This window comes from Phyllobates terribilis, unplaced genomic scaffold (genome assembly GCF_046119375.1).
Source record: "Phyllobates terribilis strain yellow unplaced genomic scaffold, ASM4611937v1 Scaffold_1__5_contigs__length_1240528914, whole genome shotgun sequence".
NCBI classification, from domain to species: domain Eukaryota; kingdom Metazoa; phylum Chordata; class Amphibia; order Anura; family Dendrobatidae; genus Phyllobates; species Phyllobates terribilis.
The window spans coordinates 1,239,691,849-1,239,701,157 of NW_027362761.1; positions in this window are offsets into that span (position 1 = coordinate 1,239,691,849).

The following is a 9,309-nucleotide window of genomic DNA, read 5'->3' on the forward strand; positions in this document are numbered from 1 at the left end:
AGGACAAGGGCCGAGGCAAGTACAAGGGCCGGGGCAAGGACAAGGGCCGGGGCAAAGACAAGGGCCGGGGCAAAGACAAGGGCCGGGGCAAAGACAAGGGCCGGGGCAAAGACAAGGGCCGGGGCAAGGACAAGGGCCGGGGCAAAGACAAGGGCCGGGGCAAAGACAAGGGCCGGGGCAAAGACAAGGGCCGGGGCAAGGACAAGGGCCGGGGCAAGGACAAGGGCCGGGGCAAAGACAAGGGCCGGGGCAAGGACAAGGGCCGGGGCAAGGACAAGGGCCGGGGCAAGGACAAGGGCGCTCCTCGGGCCCCCCCAACCCCGAGATCCGTCAGGTGACTCCCAGAGCCCCCCCGAGATCTGTCAGGAGGCTCACAGGGCCACCCCGAGATCTGTCAGGTAACTCCCAGGGCCCCCCCGAGATCTGTCAGGTGACTCCCAGGCCCCACCCCGAGATCTGTCAGGTGACTCCCAGGCCCCCCCCCCGACATCTGTCAGGTGACTCCCAGGGCCCCCCCGAGATCTGTCAGGTGACTCCCAGAGCCCCCCCGAAATCTGTCAGGTAATGCCCAGGGCCCCCCTGAGATCTGTCAGATGACTCCCAGGGCCCCCCCGAGATCTGTCAGGTGACGCCCAGGGCCCCCCCCGAGATCTGTCAGATGACTCCCAGGGCCCCCCCGAGATCTGTCAGGTGACTCCCAGGGCCCCCCCGAAATCTGTCAGGTAATGCCCAGGGCCCCCCTGAGATATGTCAGGTGACTCCCAGGGCCCCCTCGAGATCTGTCAGGTGACGCGCAGGGCCCCCCGAGATCTGTCAGGTGACTCCCAAGGCCCCCACCTAAGCTTCAGAATTTTTCTTCACTTAAATAAAAAAAAAAAAAAAAAAACTATAGATGTGTGAACTCGTACTTACCTGGAAAATCCTGATGGCAAGTCAGTTTTATTGTACAGTAAACACGGTAAATAAACCCCCCCCCAAAAAAATTGGGGAATTGCACTTGGAATTTTTTCCCATTCTACAATGTGGTAAAATGGATGTTGTCATTCAAAAATACAAATCATCCTGCAAAAAAAGCCCTCAAATGACCACATGGATGGAGAAATAAGAAAAGCTATGGCTCTAGGAAAAAGGGGGTGAAAGGGTTAAATACGAGCTTTTGCCCAAGACTTGGCCTTTATAGAGGACGGAGGAAATGTAGAATCCTCAGAAGAAACAAGTTTGCTCCTTTATCAACTTCTTTAGAAGACTTCTAGATTGTGTCCTCCATCGGGGTCAATCTCATCTTGAGCGTCTACTAGACATGTGCGGCCCTTCACCCTCTCGGATGATGACATTTGTCTGGATTCTGGTGAGATAGAGAAGATCATCATGAGATGGGGCTCTAAACAGGTGATAGAAACTGGAATTGCCATGTGCAGAAATCTCTGAATGAAATCTCTGAAATTTATGGTTCTGAAATCATCAAATGTTACTGATGGACTTGATTAAAAAGGTGTTGAGATATCACATATCCATCACTAGCTGCCTCCTGGCTTAAGAACCACCAAGATAAGAGCTACCTGCCTGGACCTTCCTTCAATGCTTCCCTCTGGATGAATGTTTGGAGAAGCGGTGAAATGATGGGATTTTTCTTCTATTAGGGAGGATGTGACCTTGGGAAACGTCTCTTCAGTCTAGAGCGTATCCTTTAAGGATAGGAGATTAAACAAGTGCTGGATGATGTTGTCAGCCATCGGCTGGTGAAGACCCTCCATCGCCCCTCCACTGGAGCTTCTGGCATGGTGGCATCATAACGGACTTCTTATTCGGAGCTTCTCCTTGGGTAGGAGGTTGTGTTTTCATTGGCTTTGAAGGGCTTAGCATTTTCCCCTTATTTATACATGATATAGGTGGGTTAGACCAGATCGGAGGGTCCAGCTGAATATTCGGCTGGATCTCAGAGGTATGGTCTACATCTCTGGTTATGATGCATGAATACATTAGTTACACGAGCAGAGGACGGACTATGCTCATTGTGTGGAGGCCTCCTCACTCCTCAGCCCCCTCCTTCCTCGGCCCCCCTCGCTCCTCGGCCCCCCTCGCTCCTCGGCCTCCTCACTCCTCGGCCCCCTCCTTCCTCGGCCACCCTCGCTCCTTGGCCTCCTCGCTCCTCGGCCCCCCTCGCTCCTCGGCCTCCTCACTCCTCGGCCCCCTCCTTCTTCGGCCCCCGTCGCTCCTCGGCCTCCTCGCTCCTCGGCCCCCCTCGCTCCTCGGCCTCCTCCCTCCTCGGCCCCCCTCGCTCCTCGGCCCCCCTCGCTCCTCGGCCCCCTCGCTCCTCTCGCTCCTCGGCCCCCTCGCTCCTCGGCCCCTCCTCGCTCCTTGGCCCCTCCTCGCTCCTTGGCCTCCTCGGCCCCCCTCGCTCCTCGGCCCCCCTCGCTCCTCGGCCCCCTCGCTCCTCGGCTCCCTCGCTCCTCGGCCCCCTCGCTCCTCGGCCCCCCTCGCTTCTCGGCCTCCTCACTCCTCGGCCTCCTCACTCCTCGGCCCCCTCCTTCCTCGGCCCCACTCGCTCCTCGGCCTCCTCGCTCCTCGGCCCCCCTCGCTCCTTGGCCTCCTCGGCCCCCCTCGCTCCTCGGCCTCCTCGGCCCCCCTCGCTCCTCGGCCCCCTCACGCCTCGGCCCCCTCACGCCTCGGCCCCCTCACGCCTCGGCCCCCTCACGCCTCGGCCCCCTCACGCCTCGGCCCCCTCACTCCTCGGCCCTTTCCTTTAGGTCAGGTGGTGTCCACTCAGCTTATCTTAGGTTTCGTTATAGCAGAAATGATTCTTGACTTTCTACTCTTTTGCCTTTAAAGTTCTGAGAGCAGATGACAAGTTATTGTCTTCCCAGAAGTCAGGAGAGGAACATGTGACAGGGCGAGGAGCAAAGGAAAGTCCCTCTGCTGGAACTTCTGGTGAATCCCCCTCTGCACCCAGGACGGCGGCCCCTCTGCAATGTTCTCACGGCCCGGACATTGAGCCCTTCCGAGGCACCGGCTCCCTGGCATATAACATACGACCACTCTGGATTGCCCTGGAGACCTCTGGGCGACCTTCGGGCTCTTTGGAAGGTGCTATCATGGCAAACTTACTAACACTTTAAAACCCCATTTTGTTGGAGGGGTTAGCACAGGCACCACTCCGTTTCCCCACTTCTTCTGGACAGCGTCGGACTGGAGCACCTTCGGCCCACCAGATACAATCATTGTTGGGGTCCACAATGTAGCTAGTTAGAAATACAAGACCATGAATTGTGCGCTAAAACGAGCTGGGGGTGTAATATAAAACGCAGTGACCCACATCATCAAAAATGGTGGAAGTTCAGCCAAACTCCTTAGCGGAAGTAATTAAACTCCTCCACATCTCTATCAGACGTCGCCCGAATTAAACATTTGCTGCAAATTACGGAAACACAACTTTTTAATCATGGTAGTAATGTCCCAATGTTACAAAAGCGCTGGAGACCAGGGTGTGAAATGTTACATCGATGTAGAATTTTGTACAAATTGCAGCTTTTTTGCATGTTAAAAATGGTTCCACTATACAGGTCTTCTTCAAGACAGCCAGGGCCGGGGCAAGGACAAGGGCCGGGGCAAGGACAAGGGCCAGGACAAGGGCCGGGGCAAGGACAAGGGCCGGGGCAAGGACAAGGGCCGGGGCAAGGACAAGGGCCGGGGCAAAGACAAGGGCCGGGGCAAGGACAAGGGCCGGGGCAAGGACAAGGGCCGGGGCAAAGACAAGGGCCGGGGCAAAGACAAGGGCCGGGGCAAGGACAAGGGCCGGGGCAAGGACAAGGGCCGGGGCAAGGACAAGGGCCGGGGCAAGGACAAGGGCCGGGGCAAAGACAAGGGCCGGGGCAAGGACAAGGGCCGGGGCAAGGACAAGGGCGCTCCTCGGGCCCCCCCCACCCCGAGATCCGTCAGGTGACTCCCAGAGCCCCCCCGAGATCTGTCAGGAGGCTCACAGGGCCACCCCGAGATCTGTCAGGTAACTCCCAGGGCCCCCCCGAGATCTGTCAGGTGACTCCCAGGCCCACCCCGAGATCTGTCAGGTGACTCCCAGGCCCCCCCCCCGACATCTGTCAGGTGACTCCCAGGGCCCCCCCGAGATCTGTCAGGTGACTCCCAGAGCCCCCCCGAAATCTGTCAGGTAATGCCCAGGGCCCCCCTGAGATCTGTCAGATGACTCCCAGGGCCCCCCCGAGATCTGTCAGGTGACGCCCAGGGCCCCCCCCGAGATCTGTCAGATGACTCCCAGGGCCCCCCCGAGATCTGTCAGGTGACTCCCAGGGCCCCCCCGAAATCTGTCAGGTAATGCCCAGGGCCCCCCTGAGATATGTCAGGTGACTCCCAGGGCCCCCTCGAGATCTGTCAGGTGACGCCCAGGGCCCCCCGAGATCTGTCAGGTGACTCCCAAGGCCCCCACCTAAGCTTCAGAATTTTTCTTCACTTAAATAAAAAAAAAAAAAAAAACTATAGATGTGTGAACTCGTACTTACCTGGAAAATCCTGATGGCAAGTCAGTTTTATTGTACAGTAAACACGGTAAATAAACCCCCCCCCAAAAAATTGGGGAATTGCACTTGGAATTTTTTCCCATTCTACAATGTGGTAAAATGGATGTTGTCATTCAAAAATACAAATCATCCTGCAAAAAAAGCCCTCAAATGACCACATGGATGGAGAAATAAGAAAAGCTATGGCTCTAGGAAAAAGGGGGTGAAAGGGTTAAATACGAGCTTTTGCCCAAGACTTGGCCTTTATAGAGGACGGAGGAAATGTAGAATCCTCAGAAGAAACAAGTTTGCTCCTTTATCAACTTCTTTAGAAGACTTCTAGATTGTGTCCTCCATCGGGGTCAATCTCATCTTGAGCGTCTACTAGACATGTGCGGCCCTTCACCCTCTCGGATGATGACATTTGTCTGGATTCTGGTGAGATAGAGAAGATCATCATGAGATGGGGCTCTAAACAGGTGATAGAAACTGGAATTGCCATGTGCAGAAATCTCTGAATGAAATCTCTGAAATTTATGGTTCTGAAATCATCAAATGTTACTGATGGACTTGATTAAAAAGGTGTTGAGATATCACATATCCATCACTAGCTGCCTCCTGGCTTAAGAACCACCAAGATAAGAGCTACCTGCCTGGACCTTCCTTCAATGCTTCCCTCTGGATGAATGTTTGGAGAAGCGGTGAAATGATGGGATTTTTCTTCTATTAGGGAGGATGTGACCTTGGGAAACGTCTCTTCAGTCTAGAGCGTATCCTTTAAGGATAGGAGATTAAACAAGTGCTGGATGATGTTGTCAGCCATCGGCTGGTGAAGACCCTCCATCGCCCCTCCACTGGAGCTTCTGGCATGGTGGCATCATAACGGACTTCTTATTCGGAGCTTCTCCTTGGGTAGGAGGTTGTGTTTTCATTGGCTTTGAAGGGCTTAGCATTTTCCCCTTATTTATACATGATATAGGTGGGTTAGACCAGATCGGAGGGTCCAGCTGAATATTCGGCTGGATCTCAGAGGTATGGTCTACATCTCTGGTTATGATGCATGAATACATTAGTTACACGAGCAGAGGACGGACTATGCTCATTGTGTGGAGGCCTCCTCACTCCTCAGCCCCCTCCTTCCTCGGCCCCCCTCGCTCCTCGGCCTCCTCACTCCTCGGCCCCCTCCTTCCTCGGCCTCCTCGCTCCTCGGCCCCCCTCGCTCCTCGGCCTCCCTCGCTCCTCGGCCCCCCTCGCTCCTCGGCCCCCCTCGCTCCTCGGCCCCCCTCCTTCCTCGGCCCCCCTCGCTCCTCGGCCTCCTCGCTCCTCGGCCCCCCTCGCTCCTCGGCCCCCCTCGCTCCTCGGCCTCCTCACTCCTCGGCCACCCTCGCTCCTCGGCCCCCCTCGCTCCTCGGCCCCCCTCGCTCCTCGGCCTCCTCACTCCTCGGCCCCCTCCTTCTTCGGCCCCCCTCGCTCCTCGGCCTCCTCCCTCCTCGGCCCCCCTCGCTCCTCGGCCCCCCTCGCTCCTCGGCCCCCCTCGCTCCTCGGCCCCCTCGCTCCTCGGCCCCCCCTCGCTCCTCGGCCTCCTCGGCCCCCCTCGCTCCTCGGCCCCCCTCGCTCCTCGGCCTCCTCACTCCTCGGCCTCCTCACTCCTCGGCCCCTCGCTCCTCAGCCCCCTCGCTCCTCGGCCCCCTCACTCCTCGGCCCCCTCACTCCTCGGCCCCCTCACTCCTCGGCCCCCTCACTCCTCGGCCCCCTCACGCCTCGGCCCCCTCACGCCTCGGCCCCCTCACTCCTCGGCCCCCTCACTCCTCGGCCCTTTCCTTTAGGTCAGGTGGTGTCCACTCAGCTTATCTTAGGTTTCGTTATAGCAGAAATGATTCTTGACTTTCTACTCTTTTGCCTTTAAAGTTCTGAGAGCAGATGACAAGTTATTGTCTTCCCAGAAGTCAGGAGAGGAACATGTGACAGGGCGAGGAGCAAAGGAAAGTCCCTCTGCTGGAACTTCTGGTGAATCCCCCTCTGCACCCAGGACGGCGGCCCCTCTGCAATGTTCTCACGGCCCGGACATTGAGCCCTTCCGAGGCACCGGCTCCCTGGCATATAACATACGACCACTCTGGATTGCCCTGGAGACCTCTGGGCGACCTTCGGGCTCTTTGGAAGGTGCTATCATGGCAAACTTACTAACACTTTAAAACCCCATTTTGTTGGAGGGGTTAGCACAGGCACCACTCCGTTTCCCCACTTCTTCTGGACAGCGTCGGACTGGAGCACCTTGGGCCCACCAGATACAATCATTGTTGGGGTCCACAATGTAGCTAGTTAGAAATACAAGACCATGAATTGTGCGCTAAAACGAGCTGGGGGTGTAATATAAAACGCAGTGACCCACATCATCAAAAATGGTGGAAGTTCAGCCAAACTCCTTAGCTGAAGTAATTAAACTCCTCCACATCTCTATCAGACGTCGCCCGAATTAAACATTTGCTGCAAATTACGGAAACACAACTTTTTAATCATGGTAGTAATGTCCCAATGTTACAAAAGCGCTGGAGACCAGGGTGTGAAATGTTACATCGATGTAGAATTTTGTACAAATTGCAGCTTTTTTGCATGTTAAAAATGGTTCCACTATACAGGTCTTCTTCAAGACAGCCAGGGCCGGGGCAAGGACAAGGGCCGGGGCAAGGACAAGGGCCGGGGCAAGGACAAGGGCCAGGACAAGGGCCGGGGCAAAGACAAGGGCCGGGGCAAAGACAAGGGCCGGGGCAAGGACAAGGGCCGGGGCAAGGACAAGGGCCGGGGCAAGGACAAGGGCCGGGGCAAAGACAAGGGCCCGGGCAAAGACAAGGGCCCGGGCAAAGACAAGGGCCCGGGCAAAGACAAGGGCCGGGGCAAGGACAAGTGCAAGAACAAGGGCAAGGACAAGTGCGCTCCTCTTGCATAAAATTTATTTAAAACAACGTAGGAGTGTGTCCTGGGGTCCGCGTGTGTGGAGGGGGCTCAGGAGCCAAAATGCAGACGCAGCAGACGCCAACTGCGTTACACAGCTAGCATGTGCATGGCTCCGATCCCTGCTGAGGAATCGTTTAGATGCGGCTGTCAATCACTGGCCTTTTAACTGACTCGATTCCAGGGTCACCATTGCAACTGGGGGTTTAAAGCCCCCCCCCCCCCCCCGCCCCCATCGCTGCCCCCATCGCTGCCATCTTGGTTTTCCTGTGAAATGGATTCCTATGAGGCCATTATATACAGTATATACTGCAATACCGCGGCACTGAATATACAGAACGAGTGATCAAAGGGTTAAGTCTCCAAAGAAGCCAAAAAATAAACTAAAAATTACAGAAATGTTTCACAATGGACAGAAGATAAAATCTACAGACACCGATTAACTTCTCACCATATTTCTTACATTTTACCATAGAAGCCGATTTCACCGGTCAGTGATTGTGATCGGCTCATACAGCGGATCAGGAACGCCGCCTTCTGCGGATCTGCTGTGTCAGTCTACACTGCGACTCTCGCATGGCATTGTGGCATCATACATGAGATCTGATAAACCCTGTGATCACCGTCAGTGGCTGGGATCGGGGGTCCGCCCCCGGGTAGGGATCGGGGGTCCGCCCCCGGGTAGGGATTGTAAGTTAAGACCTCGGAGTTTCCTGATATTCTGTGGAAACTTTATTTCAAAACCAATAATAACAGGAAACATACAAAGACCCCCCTATAATTAATGCCCCGGAACAGCCCCTCATACCCAGACCTGCCCCTCAGTATATGCCACGCACGGCACCGGGGGAAGGGCAGGGGGATCACCCGCTGACCCCAAACTTTACTGATCCAACACAAAGTGAAATGTGACGACACAAAGAAACGAAAACCTGACACAAAACAGTGCACAGCTCATCCATAGCAGCATGGGGGGCAAATACATTCTCCATAGTGCGGATACTGCAGCCCCCCAAGGCGTGAACACAAAACAGCTTATAGAAATCATCCTGAGAGCTTCAGTACAAGAAACGAGAAGACGCTCACACGAGGAAAAAAGTGCAAAAATAACAAGAACAGCAGCAGATTGCAAGTAACTGGCCGGGCTGACACAGCGCAGGACCCCCGAGGTCTGACAGGTGACTCCCAGGGCCCCCCCGAGGGCTAACAGGTGACTCCCAGGGCCCCCCAAGGTCTGAAAAGGTGACTCCCAGGGCCCCCCGAGGTCTGACAGGTGCCTCCCAGGGCCCCCCCGAGGGCTGACAGGTAACTCCCAGGGCCCCCCGAGGTCTGACAGGTGCCTCCCAGGGCCCCCCCGAGGGCTGACAGGTGACTCCCAGGGCCCCCCGAGGTCTGACAGGTGCCTCCCAGGGCCCCCCCGAGGGCTGACAGGTAACTCCCAGGGCCCCCCGAGGGCTGACAGGTGACTCCCAGGGCCCCCTGAGGTCTGACAGGTGACTCCCAGGGCCCCCCGAGGTCTGACAGGTGCCTCCCAGGGCCCCCCCGAGGTCTGACAGGTGCCTCCCAGGGCCCCCCGAGGGCTGACAGGTGACTCCCAGGGCCCCCTGAGGGCTGACAGGTGACTCCCAGGGCCCCCCGAGGTCTGATAGGTGACTCCCAGGGCCCCCCCGAGGTCTGACAGGTGACTCCCAGGACCCCCCGAGGTCTGACAGGTGACTCCCAGGACCCCCCGAGGTCTGACAGGTGACTCCCAGGGCCCCCCCCCCGAGCTCTGTCAGGCAACTGCCAGGGCCCCCCAAGGTCTGTCAGGCGACTCCCAGGGCCCCCCCGAAATCTGTCAGGTGACTCC